This window comes from Python bivittatus, unplaced genomic scaffold (genome assembly GCF_059951505.1).
Source record: "Python bivittatus isolate LINGU-HERP-01145 unplaced genomic scaffold, Pbiv_v1 ctg000960_np1212, whole genome shotgun sequence".
Taxonomy (NCBI): domain Eukaryota; kingdom Metazoa; phylum Chordata; class Lepidosauria; order Squamata; family Pythonidae; genus Python; species Python bivittatus.
The window spans coordinates 3,083,281-3,109,025 of record NW_028277124.1 but is presented as its reverse complement, the minus strand read 5'-3'; the positions used below and the strand labels follow the sequence as shown (position 1 = coordinate 3,109,025).

Sequence of the window (25,745 nt, the reverse complement as noted above, 5' to 3'; positions counted from 1 at the left end):
TATGCCCAAAAAAAACCTCAGTTTGGGTATTTATCAGGTACAAATACATGCTAGTCATCATCCCATATCAATTTCTTTAAAACATGATTAAATTATAACACATATCCACTATCAAAAAAATCAGACAATAAATACTACTGCAAGTTAGCAATCAAATAAAGAAATATGGCTAAATTCTTCTGCCACTGCAAGTCAATTGCCAGATTCCAAGTACTGAAATATTTGTGACTCTTATATATAAATATTAAGATTGATCAAATATGGAAGGAATCAGAGCAGAGCAGAGATTTTGGTCCACAAAACCATTTTCCAGCTTGATTAGTTAGAAGGCCTGCTCCTACTGGCTGTTCCCAGTGTCCCATATGTACAGGCTGTAGCATATGTTCCTGCTCTTTGGCTCTTTTGAAACAAGTCCTCTCTTTGTCTAAAATTTCCTTGGGGTCATAAAACAAATTGTATCTGCTCCATCAGGTAACACTATTCTACATCCCATAGCAATGTTGTTCAGCTTAGTACATGTCAAGAACATTCTGTTAACCCTTTGGGGGTGTAATGAATAAAGCGCAGGAAGATCGATGCCTGTCCCACAATTCATTTTGAGAAGGACGACAGCTGGTAAGGAGTGTTCAGCTAGATCTCAAGCCTCAATTATGTTCTTTCAAAATCCTGGCAGAAGTTTGGTTAAGGGGGCAAGAAAGCAGGGTCTGAAAAGGATGAAACAGAGAATGGCAAATGGTAAATTAAATATTCCTCAATCTCCACTTTTTAAAAAAACACTCTGTATGAAGAGTACTTTTACTTAATTTAAACTCAAAATAATCAACAATCATACATGCTCTTATAATCATATGTGAACTAAAAATATGCTAAATGACACATCTGAAAAGTACAAACTGGGGGGCGGGTAGAGTGACAGCTAGAGTGTTGGTTCTCCACCCATTCCTTAGACAGCTGACCTCCTTGAACTTCCTGCTTCCTAAGTATAGATTAGTACACAGAGGAGGTCATATAGAATTCATCATAGATCTGGCCCTCGCCCCTTATATTTTAGAATGCACTTTTCCCAAGATTGGCTCAAGATGCTTTGCCTGAAGCCAGAACAGTGTTCACTTCATGTTCCCTGAATAAAAGTAAACCAAACTAGCAACTGAGAGCAGATCTGCATGCCCAGCTTGCCCCAGCATGAATATGGGCCACTGACCATATCTCAAGGGCAGGAAAGCACAATGTCACCCTCCACCAGCCCCCAACTCATCACAAAGGCCACGTCCACCTGTCTTTTTCTTCTATTCATCAAAAGTAGTATTTTCTGTCTTCTGCAGCTGGCCCAAGTGGTACCGCCTGGATTGCCTGCAGCTCTTCACTTCATTGTAGGCACATTCCAGTTACTATCTACTACAGTACTACACACTGTTGCAGGAACACCCACTCCCCTCTGGTCACCAATTGTTCTCTTCAATGGCAGTTTTTTACAGTTTTTGAAGTCTACCAGTGGAGCAGTGAAAAGCTGGCCCTTTTTATTTCTTTTTTTAACAAGCTCACTGATGAAAACTGAAAGGATAGACATTTTTGCCACTTTTTACCACTTTTTAATTCACTTCCAATGAAGTTAGCTGCAGCTCACAAAAGCTTATGCTTTTAATAAAATTTGTTAGTCGGAAAAGGTGCTATCAGGCTTCTTCAAGCCTTTTACCTAGTAAAATTGACAAGAGTTCTGCCAATTACCTCTTCCAGGCCAAGTGACAAGAAAAAGGATAAACTGTGCTTGCCCAAAGTTGGTTGTCTGTCTCTGCCCTAGACTGACACTTGTGTATATTTCATGTTATATGGCTAAATATTTCATTGATTTTCATACACCTTTAGGCCCACATAGCAGGCAACTAATCCTTTACAAAATGAAAGTAAGAAGTTTGAAAACAGAGAGAATTGCCAGATGTCTTTCTTACAAAATTGTCACTATTTTACTTCCATTCTATGATTGCTTCAGCATTTACAAAGGTCATTCTCTATCAGTGTGACAGGTACATTTTTAAAAGGTGAGAAAAAAGTTCTGTTGGCAAAAAAAAAAAAAAATGTATGGGAATTTTTTTCTTAGCCCAGCTGAAAAACTTCTTCATCTGAAAGAAACTGAAACTTATGACGTCTGTAGAAGGATTCTATAAAAGCTGTATTAGCAATTTCTCAAAAAGTTGTCTGTTTACTTAACTGTTGTATATATAAGTAATATACAGAGATATGTTATTTGAAGTGACACAAATCAAATCAAATCTTCATTTATGAAAAAAACAAATAAAACTAAACCATTAAGAGAAAAGGAAAGGGACAAGATTATCAAGTTATGTTTGATGTTAGCTGTTGCCTTGTTTTAACTGCGGCAGCAATAAGTTTGGCTAACATATAGGTGGTTTTGCAGTTTAGATGGAAAATAAAAAGTGGGTAGTAAAAGATCATCTTTTCTCCCAAATGCACTTAGTAAAAGATGGGTTATAAAGTCCTTTTGAAGATCCTTATAAAAGTTACAATTTAAAAGGACATGTTAAATTATACTGATTTCCCTGGAGTCACAAGGGCAGGATAGGAAAATATTGGCATACCTGTCAAATAATAGTGTGGATGGAAAGATGTTGTGCCTAGCCCTGAAAAATCCTTTCCTCAAGCTAGAGGAAGTAAGATTCACAAACCAGTTGTGAAATGCCACAAGAATGCTTGAGAATTGAGCAACCTATATCAAAAGATTTTAGATTTTCAGTCTTTAGAAAACCCCACCAAGTGTCAGGCCTCTCTTGGTTATTAAGCCAAAACGCTGTAGAATATATTCTCCAGGACACAAAAGCTCAGTAAGTAGATTTATTGTAACAAAATGGTGACACCATTACAAAAGAATTCCAGCAACTGCTGTGCATCAAATGCGAGCTCTATTTATGTTACAATCAGTGATCACATTGCTTGCGCCTCTTTCTTCTGTACATTCTATATAATTAAGGGCTAGAAATTCTTCTTTTTGGGGGCAGAGATACAGTTCCCATCTGTTTCTTGTTTGGTAAAGGCCTGATCTAGTATCAAGTTGCTTACTTTTCACCGTATGAGAACTTTCACCCAAAGAAGAGTTTCATATTCCTTTGTTCTGGTTTTTGGTTTGGGTTGGTTTCAGTTTTGGTTCTGTTGTTGGTGTGGTTTGGGGGAATTCTTCTAGCGCATATCTTATTCATTCTGCAATTCCTATCAAGTTCAAAGCCTCCTAGCATCCTCAGGAGTTTGGAATACAAGAAAGCAGTCCAAATTCTATTCATTATAGGTAGAACAGAGCTGATCAAGATATGTTATTGGCTAAAACAGAGCAGTAGATAGTCCATTTATTATCAAATTACATAGTATCCAAGACCAGTCAAGTTATCTTGACATCCAAGACAGAAAAAATCCCTGAGCACCCCTGTTGTTCGCCATAAATTAAAAAAAAAAAAATCCCTGTAATTAAATAGGTAACATGATTGGTGCTCTTTATGACATTCCAAATCAGCTGGGACAGATGACCACCTCAGTTCTACCTCATGGGGTGGTCCTATCTGCCTGGGATGGCCAGCAAGCAATCTTTTGGTGAAATTGTCCATTGCTGCTGAATTTCTCACTTAAAAAACCCTCATTGCACTGTTGCAATGAATAGAAAATATACAGAATTGCCTGGTTTGGGGGAAAAAAGCCATTATTTGCAAGGCATGTGACTAATATTTCATTCTGGGAAAGTTGGAAAAGAAAATCTTCATGGGCCTCCACACTGGATATTCTTGATATCTGATTAGATTCATGTTGCCGTTACATTTTGAAGTCATAAGTAACACCAAAGTGGAGCCTTTCAAAAGAAAATAAAATCTTGAGAAGGTGGATATTTCTAACAGTCAGAGTACCTCCTTTGAAGATCTAAATTCTCCAAGAGCTTTTCCTGAAGAGTGAAGTAGAAGCTTTACCATGACAGATGGATCTGGTGTGTACTTTTGTGGAATAATAAAAATAAATATGTCAGCTTGTCATTAAAAGAAATAGCTTGTCATTCTTTTTTATTAGCACTGCCTGTGACCCAGGGTTACCCATTCTGTATAAATAGACTTGACAGATATCTTGATTTCTTCTTTCTTTTCCAGGAAAAAAATATTTGAAACTATTGTCTCATTTATTACACTGTGTATATAGGAGAGAGGAAATTAAGATTTCCTTCTCCAGTATTCTGTTGTTTTAAAAACTAGACATTGGAAATTAATCAAGCCTGCTACATAATATGGGATTTTACAGTATTTTATTAAAATATTAATCAGTCTAAAACATTTACCACTAACTAAAATTATCAGTAAATAAAACTATACAATTGTAAAATAATTTCTGCTTCTAGGAAAATAAATGAATGTGTCCATCAGACTGAAGGGACTTATCCTTTGGATTAAAAATGGCCATTTCTGAATCATATAATCCTGCTGGAATTGCTTGGATGAAGAAGACAGCTTAAATCTAAGATTCACACAGCTCATTAGTGGGAATCTGCAATTGTGATGAGAATGAATGTGATATTTCATCATGCCGCATCCTGAACTGTACGGAATCACATGTGAATTGTATGGAAACAAAGATCATCATCTTCATACTTGCACATCTTATACTGAACACTAAAAACTTGAGAATGAAGGGAAAAGAAGTAGAATTTTCTTTCCAAGCTCCATGTTCCAGATAGTTTTCTCATTGTTTTATCCTGAGATTATCATTCTTGTTTTATTATTTGTCTTTTATTAAAGGAACACTTCTAGGTCAGACCAGAGACTTGGTCCAGATTCAGGACTTGCTTTCACTGCTCCCCAGTCTTTCTCTGTTTTCAGGCAATTAGTTCACATCATTCTCCAAGACTTATTAGTACAGTGTAAAACTACATTCCATGATGTCCATAATGCTATGTTCCATCCACTTCGGTGAATAGGGAATGCTGAGAGATTTGTTGATCAACCCAGGTGATTGAAGTTCTTGCTGCCCAATGCTAACCAATGATGGTCCATAGGTATCCAGGGGAGACAAGTGATGAAATGGGCATTGTGGCATTGCGATTCAAACTCTGCCCCTTTTGTATTTGTATCATGACATCACACACTGGCACATGAGGGACATAGCTTGCATCACAATGTCAAAATGCACATTTTGTCATTTTGACTAAAGGTCCCTTTGCTATGGATGTCCATGCAATTCTAAAAAGCCTCAGAAGAATGTGGAATGGGATGCAGGAAGCTCCTGTGGGAGACAGGGATGGAAAATTTCTTCCATAAGTTAACCATGATATTTGTCTTGGCTTGGTTGTGCTATATTTGAGAGACTGGAACTGACCTCTAATTTTCATTCTGTACAATTTCAGAGCACTGACTTTTAAAATTAAGGCATTCTTTTAGAGAATATTCCTGCAATATCTCCATAAAACAACTACACGTTTTTAAAAGTGGGTACCTTTTCCTTTACTGTGGAAATTCATTTGAAGAGGAAGAATGCCATAATCATATTCCAGGAGAGAATCAGGACAGAGAAAGACACAGACTGAGATAGGGAGATTGACTTAAGATAAAGTCTCTCTGATGAATGTCTTGAAAGATGTTTATTTTTGGATACTATCCTTCCAGCCCTAGTGCTCCTGTCCCTGATGAACACACCATATGAAAAGGCACAATGCAGCTTTCAGGAAGCGTCAGGACCATCTAGTGTGTGAGAAGAAGGTAGATTTAATGCCTGATTGACCTGAACTCCTTTCAAGTAGTTTGCTAAATTCCCACTGGTTGACAAACTGCAAAGTTAGAAGTGCAGTAGCTGGAAACCTGAGGTTACAATAATTGTACCAAAGCCTGCTGAGATTTTCTGAACCACTTCCAGTAAAAGGAAAATGTCCCCTAGTAATAAGAGCAACTCCCGCAAGAAAGACTAGACCCTGTGTTCACTCATTTATAAATAACACTTATCTTATCACATGAAGTTATGGATCCATATGCCATAATGGAAATATGAGAGTGGGGGGAAATATTTGTCAGGACAGAAAACAAATGTGGAGAGAAAGAAAGAAAGAAAGAAAGAAAGAAAGAAAGAAAGAAAGAAAGAAAGAAAGAAAGAAAGAAAGAAAGAAAGAAAGAAAGAAAGAAAGAAAGAAAGAAAGAAAGCAGGCAGGCAGGCAGGCAGGCAGGCAGGCAGGCAGGCAGGCAGGCAGGGAGGGAGGGAGGGAGGGAGGAAGGAAGGAAGGAAGGAAGGAAGGAAGGGAGGGAGGAAGGAAGGAAGGAAGGAAGGAAGGAAGGAAGGAAGGAAGGAAGGAGGCCCTTCATTTGATCTTTGCTTTTACATATCTTTTATTAAAAATACTGATTTGTAATGGTATCAAAACTGCTATATAAAGGCATCCTCAGGAGGGCAGCTCCCAGCCCACTTGTGTCATCGGGATCCTCCTTTCATAAACATCCAAAAAACAGTGTTTTGTGCTCAGACAGGGAGTCCATAGGTTATACTTAAAAAAAGTCAGACTGGCAGCTGTTACAGTGCTGCCAATTGCATCGTCATGGCTACCATCTTGACTATTTTGACCATCGCCTGTAAAATGAAGATATTTTCCTGTATCTTATACTATATCTTTAAACATGTTTAAATCACCCAGCCATATTTTCTATTCCCAGACTCTTCATCTTGTGTACTTTGTCTCACAAAATAAAACAGTCCTTTTCATTATTTTGGATGCCTTAACCAGCCACCACCAGCAGCAGCAGCTTTTTCACTGGAGAAATAAGGTTAGTCTCGTGTCTGGCAGCTTTCTAAGAGAACCAGGGTAGTTTCTATGGCTTTGCCTTAAGCTATTTCTGCTTCAAAAAGCTAATGATCTTTTTTTCTACCTGAGAGGGACTGTTTTGTCTTTTTACAAGCAAATATTTCAATATACTGATTTTAAATTGGTTCTGCAAGGCTTATCTTCACATTTGTCTTTGTAAAAATTTAGTTACATTTTCCCTTAACTAACTGTCTCATTTCCTCTCAGTTATTTTCTGTTTTCCAGCTGCTGATCTTGGTAGTAATTTGCTTATCAGCAATCTCAAACAAAAATATTTGTACTGTTGTTGGGGGGGTGTACTTATATGGCCACAGTACCTGTTTGTTGTATGTGCTGTGGTCTGGGACTGAAATAAAGTTATATGTATATATGCAATATTAAAGGCAAGAGACCTAGCTTGGTGTAGTGGTTAAGGCATCAGGCTAGAAACTGGGAGACCGTGAGTTCTAGTCCCAGGAGGTACAAAGCAGCTGGGTGGCCTTGGGCCAGTCACCCTCTCTCAGCCCTAGGAAGGAGGCAATGGCAAACAACTTCCAAAAAACCTTGCCAAGAAAACTGCAGGGACTAGTCCAGGCAGTTTTCAGGACTCACCTCTGACTCAAAGGTACCAAAAAAAAAAAAAAGTTAAAGGCAAGCAAGACATTAACTCGCAACTGACTTAAACACATAAAAAGACACATTTCCAATACCCCATCTATAGCATTTGGTACCATGGGATGAAGTGAAATAACCAGGCTTTGAAAAGATCTGAGCCTGGGGGGGGGGGGATTAGAAGGGTAGGTAGAAGGTAACATCAGTCACTGTTACCTATATAACAGTTTATATAAATAGAATAGAATAGAATAGAATAGAATAGAATAGAATAGAATAGAATAGAATAGAATAGAATAGAATAGAATAGAATAGAATAGAAATCTTTATTGTCATTGTACAACTTGCACAACGAAATTAATGCCACCCCAGTGCAGCTTTAAATATATAAAAACCATAAAACACATAACACACATAAAACACATATAACACAACCTTCACATTCCATATTGCACAACCCCTGATGCTGCATTAATACTGCACTATATGATAGAATTCAGTATAGTTGCAGCTCTAAGATAGAAGCTATTCTTCAGCCTATTGTTCCTTGTTTTCATTATCCTGTACCGTCTGCCAGATGGTAATCGTTCAAAAAAAGAATATCCCGGGTGGGATGGATCCTTAAGAATATTTTGAGCCTTCTTAAGGCAGAGGGAACTATAAAGTTCTTCCAAAGAGGGGAGAGGGCAACCAAGTAGCATCTAGAAGGGGACTTTGTCCTGTAAGCATAGATCTAAACTTTAAGAATCATCACAGAAACTTTGCTACAAGATAGTTCCAAGTGAAGAAAGAGAATCTTTTTAGTGATGGAATCCTGGATGTGGAGTAGCTTCCCTAGAGAATTTCATCAATAGAGGCGAGTAGCTCAGGGTTAAACTTTGGAGTCCTTGGGGTTCTCTGAGCTTGGTTCTTTTCTTGCAAACGTTTCATTACCCGGCTAGGTAACATCTTCAGGGCTAAAATGGGATGGGGCTTGCTCTCTATTTACAGTATATACTGTAGCATGCCTTGCCCGTGCTGGTGGGGGTAGGGGCTTTGTTTTGTTCTATTTTTTTCTTCTGGTAGTTCCTTGATTAAGGTATTGTTTACTGCTTGATTGTGTGGCTGGTGGTAACCTTTGCTTATTTGGGTGATGATTGCTGGTGAGACGATCTTCTGGTCTTTTGTCCCTTTGGAATAGTATGTAGATGCTGTTTATCTCTATGTGTCTGTTAATTGCTGCCTTGTCTGAATACCAAGCTTCTAAGAATTCTCTTGCATTTTTGGATTTAGCTTGGTCTAAAACGCTGACAGTTTCCCAGTTGAAACTATGATTAAGTCTGTCTGTATGTTGTGAGATTAAGGAGTTTTCATCATGTCTTCTGACTGCTAGTTGGCACTCGTGGATGCGCTCTGCTAGTCTTCTGCCTGTCTGCCCTACACAGTGTTTGTTGCAGTCCTTACACTGTATATTGTAGATGACTCCTGTTTTTTTCTTCTTGTGCTACTGGGTCTTTTGGTTTACTTAAGCTATTTTGGAGTGATTTTGTTGGTTTGTGTGCTACAGAGATGCCATGTGGTAGTAATAGTCTATTGGTGGTTTCTGAGATGTTTCTGATGTATGGCAGTGTGATCCTTTTCATAGCTTATGTTGGTTGTGTTGTAGTAGGTTGAGTGGTCAGGCACGTTTTGATAAAGTGGTGTGGATATCAATTTTGTTGGAAGATGTTGTATAGGTGGTCTTTTTCCTTTTTCTGCTGTTTTGGGTTGATGCAATGCGCTTGTGCTCGCTTAAATAATGTTCTTACAGAGCTCCTCTTGTGGGAGGTTGGGTTGTTACTTTGGTAATGGAGTACTTGATTGGTGTGGGTTGTCTTCCAATGAACTTGGGTGTCTAATTTACTGTTGTTTCCTCTGCTGATGAGGATATCCAGGAAGAGTAGCGTGTTGCTGTTTTCTTCCTCTCTGGTGAATTTTATTCCTTTCTGAAGTATTTGTGTGGATGTGGGTGTGGGTGTATACATACACACACACACACACACACACCAACAAACTCGATCTCATGGGCGGGGGGAGGCCAATATTTCCAGGAATCAGATTTTCAGAAAACTAAAGGGTAGTTAATACAATACCATTCTGGCTAACATGGTGGAAAGCAATATTAAAGAAAAAAAATCCAGTAAGTCTTCTTATGTTGCTCGTACATATTCTGTATTGAGGGATAAACAATGAGGAAGCCAAGTTAGCTGAGGGTGGTGAAAGGAAAAGTGTTTTCAGGAAGCTCTCAAAGCATTTCCATGCAAGATGAATGGGGCTCAGTATGATAAAATGAAACTCGCAATGAGTGATCCAGAAAGGGAACTTGAGGTAGTAGCAGTCAGGTGGACAAGATCATGAACTTAAGCAGTTTGAAAAAAAGTAAATCCCCTATTAGGAATTATTAGAGAAAGAATTGAAAATAAACATGCCAGCATCACAATGCCTTCATGTAAAACTATGTTATGACTAACCTTGGAATGCTATATACTGTTTTGCTCATCTCAAAAAAGAATATTGTAGACCTGAAAATCACTTCATTGTGATTGAAGCCCTGCCTCTTTTCTACATGTAGTAACACTGTACACATGTTCAAAAGGAGTCGGGCTTCAATCACAATGCTGTAGCCACCATTTTGCAGATTTTGACTTACATCCCCCATGGACAGCCAACATGACAGCTAAAATGATCAAACGTCTAGAAGGACTCTCTTGTTTAAAAAAAGTCAGTGTTTTCAAGTTAGAAAAAAAAAAGTAAGGGTGGATTTGATAAAGGGTGCATAAAACTGAGTCTATTCCAGAGGAAGTGGACAAGGAGATCATTTCTCTCTGTCCCATGCTGGCTGGGGAATTCTGGGAGTTGAAGTCCACACACCTTAGAGTTGCTGAGGTTGAGAAACACTAATTCAATACATCTTAATTGTGGGAGATTCCAGTCAAATAACATATTTTAGGTTAGTTGTTTTTTTGTTTTTTTGTTTGTTTTTTACAATGGGCAGAGTTAGACCGTGGAGCTCACTACCACAAGATGTAGTGATGACTGCAAATGTGGAAAAATTAAAATCTGATTCCTGAAGAAAAAAGACTGTCATTGACTGCTAGTCATGATGACCACTCCTGTATAGAATTTCCTGTGCTTGTCAATGCCAGTTGTTAAGAGACACGAAGAAGAGGATGGCATTCCACTCCTACCTGTGGACTTCACCTTTGTGTCTACTTTTCCCCCCTGGAAACATGATACCCTTTGAATCACTTTTTCCATTCTTTTGCAGTGAGAGAGAATGAGAGAGAAGGACCCTTTGGATTTGTGTGCTTTTCCAAATACAGTGTATAGATTTTCATAACACCTGAGCTTGCTGACATTTTATTTATTATTGATTAAGGCTGTGCAGTGCCTCTGAATTGATTCAGAGCATGTGCTTTGGAATTATTTCCAGGATCATGAGGAAATAGGTGCAGTTCCTTTAATGAGTTTGAAACAGGAGGTGCTTTTACACTCCTAGCCAGTACAAAACACTCCTTCGAACTGGATCCAAAGCATTGCACAGTGCCGTTTGGTAACTTACATGTAGCTCACCATTCAGATGTTCAGCATAAACCAAGTCATATCATAAAATGAATTACAAAAATCCTGTTAAAAACCTAGTTCCCAGGCTGGTGCTACAGCTGAGAAAGTTCTAGATGTTATCATTACACTTTTAGAAGTTGAGGGCAGGCAGAAAAGAATCATCAGTGTGCCTTAAGGCATGACAGAGAACATGTGTTTGGGGTTTTTTATAACCTGTTTCCAAGTCCTCTGGAGCTTTTAAACATCAACTTTAACATAGCTCAGAAATACATTAGAAATTTAAACACTTAGGATAGTTGTTATAAGATGTCTATGGGCAGCTTAGGACAGGAGTCTGGTTGTTGTATTTGTTTTAAGTTTGTTTTCCAAACCCTCTCAAAAGGGAGTCCTATGTAGATGCCCAAACAGAAAGTTTGTGGATGAAAAGATGCCAGGCGAAGTCATTGTTGTTTCCTCCAAAGTGCATTGCTGGGGCACCAAACTGAGCTGAGAAAAGGCTACCATTGCCACAATCTCTGAACAAATCAACACACCGATCAAGGAATTCCTCAAAACTGCAAATCTGATCTCTTATAACAGGTTAAACCCAATTTATGGGCAATCCAGTCTATTTACCATCATTGCCTTATCTGAGCTGTTTTTTAGTTCATCTGCCTTCCTTCTTCAGCCCATCACTGCCGCCTTACAACCATTTTGTGATTCCTCTGCCTGACTCAAATTGGAAGAAAAGGACAAATATAAAAAGGTGCAATGAAGTTACTGGGTAAGTATTCCTGGAACCTAGTCTGCAAATCACCCTTATGAAAAAAAAAAACTTCATAATGTAGTCTACTACCAATGGCAACCCAAAGAAGCAAAAAAGTTACAAAGAACTGATGGTCCAAAGACAGGTCAATATCCCACAAAGGTTAATAGCTCCTATTTGTGCTGCTGGGATACACTCAGCCAGTGGTTCTGATTCATTGAATGTTTCCTTTTGTGAACTTTTTCTAATGTAAATTTTTGGTGGCCCATCCCAAGAAATAGTCTCAACTCTATTTCAAATGGATTAAGGCAAGTAGAAGAAAACCCTCAAACATGCCAGGATGGAGCTAGAGCAGACTTGAATAAAAGGAAGGACCCATGGATGACAACCACATTAGAAAGAGTAAAACTCCACGGTCGTCTTAGATTACCCCCAGTTCTACATTCTTGTTCTTTGCAGAAAATGGTGAAAACATGTGTCTAAATTCCTAAAGCTATCAGATAGGAGCCTTAAAAGCAGAATGACCTTAGTAAAACATAGAAAGAGCCAGTATTACATGGGGATGAGGAAGTTTTGAAGATGATAACCATTTATATATGTTCATATTCCTCCCCCCACACTTTTTTTTTGTAGGGGCTTGGTTTTGTTTTGCTTTGCTTTGGTCTTGACTGTTTCCATTTCCACTGATTATGATCTATAATAAAGTTGTATAAAGTTTGACAAATATTCATGCAATAGTGAGAACAGTTTGATAGCAAAGAAGCTCACAGACAGGAGCTACTGATCAGGTGAATGGTACTGGTAATGCACTTCTAAAATTACATATTCATAATGCAAGCATGGAATACAATGAAAAATAAGATATATTATGTTAGAAAGCATTTTATTGTCTCCTTCTGTATCTCATTTTATGCCTAAACCCATAAATGGATTTCTTTCTAATGACATAGCCGTGTTATTATCCAAGTGTGTATTGTACTGCCCAAGATGAAAGCAGCACATTTGAAAATCCAATTACAAATTCTTTCAATCAAACAAAAAAAAAAAAGCCCCGTGAAAGCATTTGAACATTCTTCAACTCAAAGAGTTCAAAATTACAGGTAAAATGTAAGTTTAATGTATGTTATTTTTTCATTTATACATTTATTTGATCACTACACTTGAAAACAAGTTATGATCTTGGGCAGCTTTCTGTTTAACTATTTCTTAAATTTGTAATCCACTTTTCAAGACGTTTTGTTTGTTTCAGTTAAGAAAAAGGAAGATTAGTCTTGCCCGCTGATTTACAATATAAAAAGAGAAGAGTTGAGTGGATATTGCTAGTCCTTGGCCTTAGCAAAAGCTACCAGATCTGAGCTACAAAAATGCAGATATGGTGATCTGAGATTACTACTGCCTTGTGTATCCCCATGGAGTTCTTTCCATCTTGGAAAGTTACGCCGTTTAATTTTTGCAAATTAGATTATAGTTTTGTAGGATTTCCTCCACAGCTACAGGTCAGTTTTACAATGGTAGGAATAGCTGCTTTGTCCCTCCCCCCCCTCCCCAGTTTCTGGGATTCTCCCTTTCCTTTGCTCCAAAAAGTGGCTAGTTGGCTTCCCTTCTTACCATGGGACAAAACCCCTTTTGCACTTCTTTTGGAATTTGGCATTTCTCCCACTGGCTGGCTAGAAGGTACACTGCCCAGAGCAAGGGGGGGACCATGATAATGACCATTATGATGAGTGGGTGACATTGCAAGTTACAGAGAAAAGGCCTCTGTCCCTCCTGATAACACCAACTAACTTTCCCCAAATTAAAAAGATACTTATCACCTCACATTTAACATTGACAAAGGAAGATAAACAGCCTAAGATTTTTCCACCGTTCCCAATGTTGTTACATAAAAGCATTCCTGAAAACAGTAATGACATGTCATGTCAAGAACAGCATCCTGCAGTTACTTATCAGTGTGTATTTGCTAACAATGTCTGGAGTATCATTACTCCATTGACATCTTCCAGAAAGCTGAAAAGATAAATGTTTCTACGTTGGAGTTAATTGGATATTCAGATACTGCCAATGCAGAGACTTATCAAAATAACCTATCCTCAGATGTGGCTGCCTAACACATCTGTACATGAGTTACTGATCTGGAATTTCTCCTCCTAATCTGATAGAATATCCTGAAGCTCTCTGATGCATAGAGGTTCAAGTAAACCTTTCAAGTATACCATCAGTTACTATAGTCTATCTTAAACAATAGCATTTAGGCCTTGGATGACCAGCCTCTACCCTTTTTTTTAACCGATTATGTACTGTTTGAAGATTTTTTAGGGCATTTCTGCACTCAGCACTGGCCCTACTTCAAGAGCAGCTCTGCGCTCTTTGATATCATTCCTGTTTGGTAGCTAAGCCGATCCATTTCTGGCATCACTAACGTGTGCTTGAAACCAGTGCAAAGCTAGTTTGTTTTTGAGATCCTACAGCTCTATAGAGCTTGTGGGCAGGGCATTCCTCCATCTGAAGAAACCTTTGCCTTGCCTCCATCTTCTGGCTCTTGGACCGAAACAGTGCTGGCAGATCTTTCAGTGGGAAACATGGGAGGGGTGTAATCTCAGTCTGTTGATGAATCCCCATCTGTGCCATTCCAAGCCAACACACGTGCACATGAAGAGGTGGTTGCAACGCTTTACTAGAAATGACTGGTAAAGTAAGTACGAGTGCAAACACACACACACACACTCAAGTAGTAAAGCAACAAGTCCCAATGCTTAGCAAGCTTGCCTTAGCGAGTACAGTCCAAAACAGCGGGCAGACAGAGAGAATAGTCAGATGAAGCCCAAAGGTCAAAATTCCCCTCCTTCGTCTTTGGAGAGCAGAGGCAGCTGTGTCTGCTGATTGCTGGCTAGCCCCACCTCTGCCTGCTCAGACGGCAGTCTGTCTGGTGCCTCTGGAGCTGATGGCTCACTGTCTGTGGGCACTTCTGGAACTCAGTGCTCGTCTGTCTCCTCCTCTGAGTCCAAATCTGAGCCCACCATGACACCATCCTTGTTTGGAAGAGTCCTAAGACGGGATAAATACATTGCTTTAAAATGTAGCAAATACATAAAACGTTGATGCATAAACATATCCAGAGAGCATCTTTGCAAGTACATACACTTTACTTCTACAAACCCTAACAGCAACTTTTTTCCAATGTGAAAATAAGAAAGTAACTCTGGTACAGGAGGGGAAAATGAGCCTCAGAAATCAGAAATTAGATAGAAGCACAAACTGCCATCAGTCTTGCTGGCCGAACCCACCATGCGTTATTCTCTCCACAAATATCTCTTTTCCCAGATCATGTTCACTCCAGCAAGAGTGTATTCTTTATACACTGCTTATAGTAAGGATGGAACAGTTGCCATTATGTCTTTGGTAAACTGTCAGAAGCCCTCAGAAACCACTATCATAGAGCTCTGTACTAAAAACGTACTATACGAATAGGAACTTTTACTCCATTGTATAATGATTTGTCTAAGTTTGGCTTTCTGCTACTATCTTCCATCCAGAATTTGCTTAGCTTTAGTGCAAATTCACTTTATTACCATAATTTAGGCCAAGAGCAAGATACTTGTGGTCCTCCAGATGCTACTAAACTATAGAAAGAAAGCAGAATTGATGAGGTATGACCACACTGAGCTAAGAGGAAACTCTTGCCCTATTTGAGTGCCAATTGCTATAATGGAAGGAGGGAAACCTACTTTGACAGGTTACTCTGTGCTTGTGGGGCAACATTTAATTCAGCTCATCACCAGTCTCCAAATGTTTCAGAGGGAAGAAGAAGATCTAGTCTTTCCTAGGCAAAGCCTTTTAAAATTAGTAAAGGTTGCATGAAAAGATTAGGGACATTAAAAACTAAGGATATGACTTAAAGAAAACTGGAGGAAAGAACTGGGGAATCTAATGGTTAAGAGTTGTTTGAGGAAATTTGTGATGAATGCCAAGTTTACATACAGTACATGTGTTGGAGACTGTTAGACAAGTAAGAGATCTCGCATTCTCACTGCCTTGGCCATCATGGAGTGATGAATTTTTGCAGTAAGGAGATATTTCTGTTCATGGAGAATCTCCACAAGATTTCTTCTAGGGTTGTTCAAAATCATACTGGAAGCATCTGGCTAGAGAAATCTCCTGGGTGCAGAAACTTCTGCTCCCAATGTTTGGAAAGTATGGAGCACTTTTCTGAAGAAGGCTTCTATTTTTGGGAAATGGAATGTTCTAAGCCAGGATTCCTCAACCTCAGCAACTTTAAGATGGGTGGACTTCAACTCCCAGAATTCCCCAGCCAGCCATGGGGCTAGGGAATTCTGGGAGTTGAAGTCCACCCATCTTAAAGTTGCTGAGGTTGAGGAACCCTGTTCTAAGCAACCCTAGGACAGAAAGGTTGCAAAGCTGTTCCTGATAGTAGATGGTGTCTGGAAGAAGAGCACTGTGGGAGAGTAGAGAGGCAAAGAAATGTAGTGGGCTACCTTGGGGGGCAGAACAGATTTTACATCCTCGTGTGCCTTTATTTTCCAGTACACCATTTGACAATAACAATGCTATGAAATGCAAAGGAAATTGCAAATGCTTTTTAACTTCACTGAAAAAAATCATTGAGAGGGGAGGTTTATTTTAAACCCCAATGGGATTAAAAATTTTGTTATAATCATTCACCTGTTTTTAATACTACAGAATGCCTGAATGTTGAAGAGCAGAAGGCAAAACCGACTGAACCATGAAAAAATATGTACAGGGACAAATATTGATTGAGGGGCCTAGATTCCCTTTCCATTCAGTTTTCCTTTCTGCTGTGGTTGTATATAATTTCATGCTTTTGAACATTAATATTTAGAATGGCACATCTTTTTTGTGAAGGCCTCTTTTTTTTCCTTTGAAAGGAAATCGAATTGAACCCTTCTTATAAAATGGTGTTTTTTAATTTTTTTAATAGAAGTTTATCCCACCCACCCACATTCTATGCAGAGAAACAGCTTTATTGTTTACAGTATTATTGTCATATTCTTTCCAATGTTTTGCCACACAGCATTCTGGTGAACATCTTCAAGAATAGGCTGGAACCCTCAGATGGCATGGTTTTCTATGACACAATAAGGTTAATGTAGATTTTAAAAATCATTATAGTAGAAGTGCCATATTGAGAATATGAAAGAGATATAAACAGGTATAAACTGTGCCCAAAAATGCCTTTATGGGTCTCAGCACAAGAAGCATTTTCTAGGAAAGAAACAGCAGGTAAAGAGAAATGGTTAACTTATCAAGAGTTGTTAGAACAGGAACATGGAAAATATAAGATGAAGTCAAAAGAGGAATTGGCTGCAGATGGATTTAGTTTTCAATGGTTTTCATATGCACAGTTAAGAGAAAGATTTAAGGTAGATAATAGAAGGTGAGAGTTGCCCCACAATACCATGCTGCAGATGCCTCCTCTTTTTCTTCCAAGTAAAGAAAAAGACACACCTCTCCAACTTTGTACCCACTGTGGCAAGATGCAGTGGAAATTTAATACCTCAAGAGGTAACAGCTGACTGAGCGGCTCTGGCTTAGCAGGATTCAGTTTGCCGCTATGATATGCCTGCATTTAAAAAATGATCTCAAAGCCCTTTGAGGCTCATTTTAATAGAAAAACTAGCCTTTAATCCAGTTCAACCAACCTCCTTATAGAACCTTTGGAACTGTGGCTTCAGAGGAATGAGGAAGAGAGTAGGAAAAACCTCTATGTGATTCTTTTTGGCCTTCATCCCAAATTGTAATTTCCAAGTTTCTTTGAGCCAAGCTAGAGAAGTCCACCTGGCATCCACTTAGATGTCTTTGTCCGACAGACTGAGTCAAAGAGCCATGAAGTTTTTTGAACATCTTCCTTCCAACTCTCTCAAATTGGTGTTTATCCTAAGCAGCTCATAGTAAAACTCAGAATAATATTCTTGAATAATAAAAAGAGATTTCTTTACAGTAGAAAATGCTAATCTGTGTGGTTATTAATATTATTCTTCTAAAAGAGGGGAGAAAAGCGAGTAATACATCATACAACTAGTAATAGGTTCTAAGAGGTATCAGGAATCCATCTGAATTTGAAACTGGGCTAATATTAAACCCTGCCCTCAATCTAAAGGTCTGTAAAGATCTTTGTGTAATGAATTAAGTCAGAATCACCCATGCCCATTCATAGATCTTTGTGTTCAGGGCACAAAGGTCTACAGAAGAGCTAGGCTATGGCAATGGAGCTGGAGGGTCTATTTTCAACCACATTAACCTTTGAATTCTCATGTATATAAGCTAAAACACCTAGATACGGTCACTGCTCTCCTATCTTGACATTTGATCTGATTAATAAAATCCAAAGATGGGTGTCTTCCCAAGATGCTGAAGGAAGTATGAGAGAATTTAGGCTTTAATTGTATAGACGCTTGACTGGAAGTAAGTCCAATTGAATTCAATACACTGTAGCTATTGGGATAGCCATATATAGAATTCTTCTATTAATAAATAAAATCTGTCCTTCATTATTAGAAAGAAAAACCCATTTATTATTGTATTTCATTCATTCTGTATGACAGTAACGTACCAGAATCCAAATAACCAAAGAAAAATTAAATAAGCATGTCCTTAAAAGCATTACTCTTTGATCAATCAACTCTTTTAAAATTAACTTTGGTTCAGGGATTTCTATTAACTTTAGTTCACTCACTGAACTACAACTTTCAGCTGCCCCAGCTGGCATGGCCAATCATTGCTGTATCCAAGAGGTTATAGTTCAGCAAAATCTGGTAGGCAGTTGTTTCCTGTTAAAACAATGAAAGAGAGCAGTTTTGGTTTACATTATTCAACTCTAAATTCAGATTTTCAGAGTTGTTGGGTAGAAAGGCAAATGGACATCAATCCTTTAAAAAGACATAAGTCCATTTGAGAGCCTGCAGCGCATCAATTAATGGAAAAGTCAACTAAATAATTAGACATTTAGAAGTCAGAAAACTGCAATACTGCCATGGTAAAAGGAAGGCCATGCTTCTAGCTCAACTCCTGGTGACATCACAGACACATCGAGGCTGTTTTCTTGCAACAGTAAAGAAGCTGCTTCTCATATTCTATTTCTGGGATTTTTTTAAACTCCCAGTCTAGTCAACATCTCTTGCTTTTCCTACTGGTCTCCCATCCAAGTATTAAGCAGATCAAGTCTTACCGATTGTTTCAAGCTCAGGCAAGGTCAGGCTGATGCTGCCTTTGGCCAAAGCCACAGGATAAAAATAGGAAAAATAGAAAAGGATCCTAGACAATCCTTGAAGATTTCATGGGTAATTTTAAAATTAGAAGGTTACCAGAAACTAATTTTTGGCATTCTTAAAGATTTGTTTAGTTACTGAGGAAAAGGCTCCTTAAAGTAAAAGCTGAAATGTGATATTCTACTAAAATAAATGTTCTTTGCTTTATGGCTGAAAAAGCAGGTTTGTTTTATTGCATGAATTTGAAATACATACAGGATTTGCTATACTAGAAACTGAAATATCACTGAGCTATCCAACTAAATGTCTCAATTAATAGTGTTTATTTTATTTTTAATCTGTGCTGCTGAACTTCCAGGAGATTAACCTTGTTCATTAATTGGTACAGAAAATGTGGAGCTACCCCTGATGACAGCATCCAGAACTCAATTCTGGGTGAGTACACAGATACATTCATGTTATTTTCTTTGCATTGCCTTTTTCCAGCCCTGGTGGTCTTCTATCTAAGTATTAACCAGGTCCAACTCCATTTAGCTTTTCTTAAGATCAGCCATGTTGAGCTACTTGGTGCGACCTGCTACGACTCCTTTACAATGTCTAATGAATCCACCTTGTGACTGGCCATCAGGATAATGTTAACTGCTGCACATGTTTGATTACTGCAGATGATTGTGAAGAAAGTCAAATATGTCACATCATGTGATGAGTTCTGTAAGATGAATGGTGGGGGGAGTGGGTTATGGGAACAAGTCAGATCCATGCCATTGATGATATCTACTGGTTCAAGGTATAGAACGCTATAGGCCTATTCAAGCATTCTACTTTCTTTATTTAATCAACACACAGGAAGGAAGAGGAAAGACAAGCATGCTATTTCTGCCCCATCGGCCTCCATTACTTAGAGAGGATAGTTTTGAAAATAAAGAAGCATATTTATTTATTTATTAAATTTATATGTCTAGGTTTTCCAATGCAGTTTAGAATCCCAATTTTTCAAGGCTATGTATTGCCAGGGAACCTACAAAACTTGAAGACTGCTTCAGAAATTAGTTCTCCATCTCATGGAAGGTAGGGTAATGGATGATGAGGTTGGGAATCTCATTCTTCTCTTTGCATAAGTGTAAGGTGATGTCACTGCTTAGCAACAGAGTGAGTACTTTGATGCAGAAGATACCAACCTCAGTTCTTACATCTCAGATTACCTTGGGTGGTAGGTTTTAAGGACCCACTAGTGATAAGAAGTGTGTGTAATTTTATTATGAGTATTATTATGATTATTATTTTAAAATTCATAGTCACCAAACAGGTTCCTGGGGCAGCTAGTATAATAATTAACCAAAAAATAATAATAATATATTTAAATTATAAAATTAACTACAACAATAAGTTAGAAATCAGCAAGAATGCAACAAAATAGTGCCCCTCATGCCCCCCACCAAAAATACATGCTGTCTCATTAAATCAAAATTACCCAAATATTAAATTAAAAGATGGAGAAATATCTTTTTCATTGCTGATCTTGCAAAGAGGATAGATAAAGATGTGGCACATTTCAAGATGAGACAATAGCTTGGGTCAAAGCACCGGGAAACTGTGTTGAATGCCAGAGGAGCCAGCAGAGAGAGGTGACAGGAGAAGCCCATGACAGGTAGTGCTTCAGTATTAACACATGCAAAGCAATGCAGAATTGAAGGAATAAATATATTTAAATTCTCAGGTGCTTTAAGCTGTCATCCAAAGAATTTTCAGAAGCTGTATGAAGTCCAGAATGAAGCTCATACATTTTGTATTGAAGGCTCAAGTTAAAACAGCTTGGATCGGGGTAAAAGAATATACCAATATATTCCAAGAACTGTATTATTCCCTTAGTATAAAGTCTATCTCAACTTACCTTTTGGCCTGATATTACAATTCCCTGCTTCCCTCTCCATCCCTTCCCATTCTTGGCAGTTGCTGGGCAGATAGATCATTTGCAGAAACCAGAACATAATTATATCAGATTTGGGGTTAAACCAAACAATGTTATACAGAAGAAGGGAAAAGCTAATACTTAACAGATTTCAGAAATAATCCCTATTCTTTGTGAAGTTTACTTCTATTATTCTCTCCATTATCAAAATGTAACAAAGGAAATTTAGTACTGCTTTGGATTCGTGAGTAATTATACAAAATGGACCCCTCCTTCTAAATACGTATATTGTCTACCATTTAATTCTGGATTGATAAATTGTATTCCTGGCCAATACTCCAAGCTACAAAAGCTTCAGTGATACTCTAAGCTACAAAGGCTTCAGTGAAAAGGCACTGACATTTTGGATTGAATTACAGTAGCCTGTCATGGTTTATGTCATTCCAGCATGTTAGTTCACATATTCTCATCTATAGAATTTCTCTATCCATCTGCATTTTTAAAATCCTCTCCAGATAATTACATGTGCATTGAAATAAAGCAAGTATTTATTTTGATCTATTTGAGCTGCCAAGAAGCAAGTTGTAACACTTAGTAAAGTCTTTGTCCATGTATTAGGACAGACGGTGTCTATTCCATTATTTCATATTGGAAGTCATACTGTTATACATTTCAGGATTATTTTAAAAAAAAAAAGGTATCCTTCCAAGTTTTCACCCATTCACATCTGTTTATCCAATCCACAGCTAACTGGCTGAGAAGAGGGATAATAGTTGTCACCAACTAAATGGATGATGGTCCCCTGCATGAAAATAATGCCAAGCATAATAAAGTCCACATACTACAAATCTTTCAGGATGATGCACTTTGGGATCCTCATTCTTCTGCTCTATATTATTTTCAGTAAGACATGTACCTGAGTTAAAATCTCAGCTGGCTTGGCAGACGTGTGTTTTCTACTCCTCAAAGAATTGCCCCTTTGTAATAACGTTGTACCTTTTCATTTTTAGCCTCTTTTTTTATGCAATAAATAGCAAAGGAAGCAACTAGAAGTTTGCACTCCCCTCACTAACCTCTCCCAATTCCTGGATGAAAGGCCCTTTATCCACACAAATTATATCCCACTCCAATGACTCTGAGAGTGACCCTGGTGGAAGCTGCTGATAAGATCCAGTGATGGAACTCCCCCACTCAGAAAGCATGTTGTGGATTCAATCTGAAGAAGGAACACAACACTGAGTAGAAGAACCATGTTTATTGCAACAATCACTGGGTGCCTGTTTTACAAGAAAGAGGGACCGCAAACAATGGAAAAGCAAAGATTTTTATAGAAGTTGAAGGCTACAAGGCAGGAAATCCTCGGGATCTGATTGGCTGGCCAGTTTGGGGAAGCTAGGCAGGTCCTTGTCAGTGTGCCTGGGGGGAGTTTGTTTGGCAAAATTGGCCTTTCCAGAGGGTTGCAGAGCTGAAGAAGTTCATTGTGAAGGAGATGGAATGTTGGGGTCATCAGCTGATGGAGGGTGGAAGGTTGGAGTTTCTCTAGGTTACAGTTCTCTTGTTGGTGCTTAGTTAATTTCCCCGGTATGAGATTCAGGGGCCAAGTATACAGCCACAGCAGTTGACGGAGAGTGGGAGAAAGGGAGAGGCTGACATAGCAGCTTCTTCCCCAACACTACAGCAGCAAGGGTTTCCCCATATCTCCTCAGTCCTCCAAAATATTCCTTCTCCACTCCTGCTCAAATTCCTATCGCAATGTACCCTCCCATTTGAAGATCTCCCTCCAATTTGGCCTCGCTGAAGTCTTTCTCTTTTAGACACACCATATCTGGAATGCAAGAATCTGGAAAGTAGAAATGGCAGCCATGTTTAGAGCTTTCTGTAACTCTTTGCTGCCACCTTGTGATAGACTTGAGTTTTGCAGCCCAGATGCAGTACATCTACATACTGTATATATATCTTTTCCAAGCAGGACTGAAAGAAGCCACCAGAGCCCCCCTGGGCTCTAATTCCAATGCCTTTTCCTGTTGCTGAGACATGGCTGGTTCAGGAGAAGGAGCAGGAGCAGGAAGAGGAGAAGGAAGAAGAAGAGGAGGAAGAGATGGTGGTAGCAAGAGGTTGGTGGGAAGAGAAATACTAGTAGACCTTCTGTGCCTATGGATCCCAAATTGGCTGTCTCCTTTACCCTCACTTTATTAGTGCCACTGTTACATGACTTTTCACACAGAGAATGAATCCATCTGAAAGAAGGAATTCCAATATATGCTCAACTATAATCCTATCAATACAGGAGCATATCTATTACAATTAGTGTTTAGGCTGCAATCTTAAGCATGCTTATTTGAAAGTTAACTCTCAAAGGCTATAATATCTACTTCAAGAAACATATCCCAACAGGAAATATATTGCTATTTCTCTATCCAAAATCTAACATATGAGCCACTTTGCTTCCTCTATCCCAGAGGGCATTTTGCCCAACACCATTCTTCATAATGCTAGCCCAGTTTTTTTGTTAGCTTATTATTTTAATAAAACTTCACTTCCACTTACAATTTAACTTGCATTAATTTTCAGCTTACTAATTAAAACCATCTCTTTGATTCCATTTTTGCAAAAGCAGAATGATAAATTGCCAAAGGCAATGTTCAAGATTCTGAAAGGGCACGAGTTCAAACGTATAGCATGACTTATTTTTTAATCTGTATTTATTTTATTTTTTGCAGTGGAAGGCATCTTATTTTTATGTCATTCAGTTTCTGGCTTGTTAAAAAGATTCGTTTAGACCAGGGATTGGCAACCTATAGCCCACTGGGTAAATGAAACCTTCATCATCGTATCGTCAGCCCCCAGAACCACCACCCAAGTGAGCAGGGCTAAAATTTCCAGCCCATGATTTTGCATATTAGGAGGTTTAAATATTGAAACAGATGCAATAGAAACCCAAGCCTCAACCACACAAATTATAGACTGTTTTTTCTGCTTGGTGCCCTTCTAAAAAAAAACAACCACCACCACCCAAAAAAAACCTACAAGGGTTTTCCCTGTTCATTCCCAGTAGTGTCTTGTAATGGTCGCCCTCCCTGCGGTCCCTGGCAAGGCATCAAGATCAAGGGTGCACCCCCAAGCCAAAAAAAGTTTGTCTTCCCCCAATTAAAGCATAGCAAATATTAAATTGTGGTCTTTCCTTCAAAAAAACAGTCACAACACATCCACCATTTGGGCCAACGTGATGTTCTTCTACCTCTTGCTGGCTCCTCTTTCAATTCATTCAGGGCTGCTGCAGCTGAGATCCACAGTAAAGTGACCAGGTTCCTGATGCTACCAAAGTATTCAGGTGGTGAACCGAAAGTCAAAGAAGGTGGCTGAGAACACCAGAGCAATTGCTCCAAATCAGGGAGCAAAACAGAAATTAACTTCAGTGTAATATTAAGGTGATCTACATTACGGCAACAAATCCAAGCTTATATATTAGTGGAGTCTGTAGCTTGGAATTTGTTTTTAATTATAAAAGCAAGTTTAATGTGTTATTAAGAATATAATTAGGGATCATTGTGACAGCTCAGCAAAATGTTAATGCAACGTGAAGCAGTTGTAGAAAAGGCAAATTCTGTGTTCAGGTTCAGTGGGAAAAAGATTGAAAATAAAAACCCCAAATGTTCTGATGCCTTTATTGTACAGCCACCCTTAGAGGGCTGTGTGTAGCTCTCCTGAGGCACCAGCAGAAATAATGTGGAGCTGAGAAAGCAAGAAAGAACACCTAATGATCAGGAAAAAGGAGCGCCTTCCCTATAAGAAAAGGCTACCGTGATTGGGGTTTTATTTTTAGGTTTAAAGGGGGAGATAATGAAGGACTGGAGGAAGGAATGGAGAAGGAACTTGGATATCGACTCCAAACTTCAGATCTAGGGAGTACAAAGCATACTACTCATGGTAGTAAGAGTCTGGGGGGGAGTCTAGGAGCATTTGAGGATGTGAGGCTCCACTTGCTGGGTGAGAGCCAGGAGGTGTGAGTGTGTGCATGGGATGCCCGCCCTGCCGACTAGTGAGAGAGGTCGTGCAGGGGGGCAGAGTGTGATTGTGGTGTGAGGTGGGTGGGGGGTGGTCTCAGCCTGCACCAAGAGCGTGAGCTGGTGTGTGGGTGAGATCTCCCCTCTCCTGGGAGTGTTTGGTTTTGAATGTAGACGTTTGATTGGATGGAGGGATCTTTGCCCCAGATTGGGGACTCCGAGGGCCTGGGATTGGAGGTATTTGGGCCTGGCACCCCCGGGGATGATGGGGGGGCACATTATCGAGGTGGTGATGGGCAGGGGACGTTATGGCGGGAGTAGGGGGCGGGCCATCTTCGGGGAAGACGCCCCCGGTGTGTGTTACCGGTGGCGTGTTCCGGCCCTCCTTGCTCACTCCCAGGTCCTGGCCAGCAGGTTCATAGAGGCCCTGGCCTCTGGCTGCTGCTGCTTAATGCCAGGTCAGTTAAAAACAAGGCCCCCATCATAGGTGACTTGATCACTGAGGAGGGGGCAGACCTGGCATGTATCACTGAGACCTGGCTGGGGCCTGGGGGGGGTGCCCCTCTCGGAAATGTGCCCAGCTGGGTTTAGGGTGTGGCACCAGCCAAGATACCAGGGCAGGGGAGGAGGGGTGGCTGTTGTCATCCGAGAGTCTCTAGTGGCCTTCAGGGGCATTGCTCCACAAGTTTCTGGCTGTGAGACACTGTTTCTTAGGTTGGGCGCCCGCGAACAGTTGGGAGTGCTGCTACTGTACCAGCCTCCCTGCTGCGTGGCAGCCTCCCTGCCTGAGCTGCTGGAGGTTGTCTCGGGGCTGGCGGTGGAGTTCCCCAGGCTTATGGTTCTGGGG

General features: G+C 39.4%; 1 long non-coding RNA gene across 1 annotated transcript in view; it reads right to left on the bottom strand.

Annotated features, from left to right (window-relative positions):
• Positions 1 to 12,614: 12,614 nt before the first annotated feature.
• Positions 12,615 to 25,745, bottom strand: part of LOC148213613 (uncharacterized) — a 45,491-nt gene continuing 32,360 nt past the window's right edge. Inside the window, exon 3 of the long non-coding RNA XR_015794212.1 lies at positions 12,615 to 14,786. This is a non-coding gene — a long non-coding RNA (uncharacterized LOC148213613). The remainder of the gene's footprint in view (positions 14,787 to 25,745) is intronic.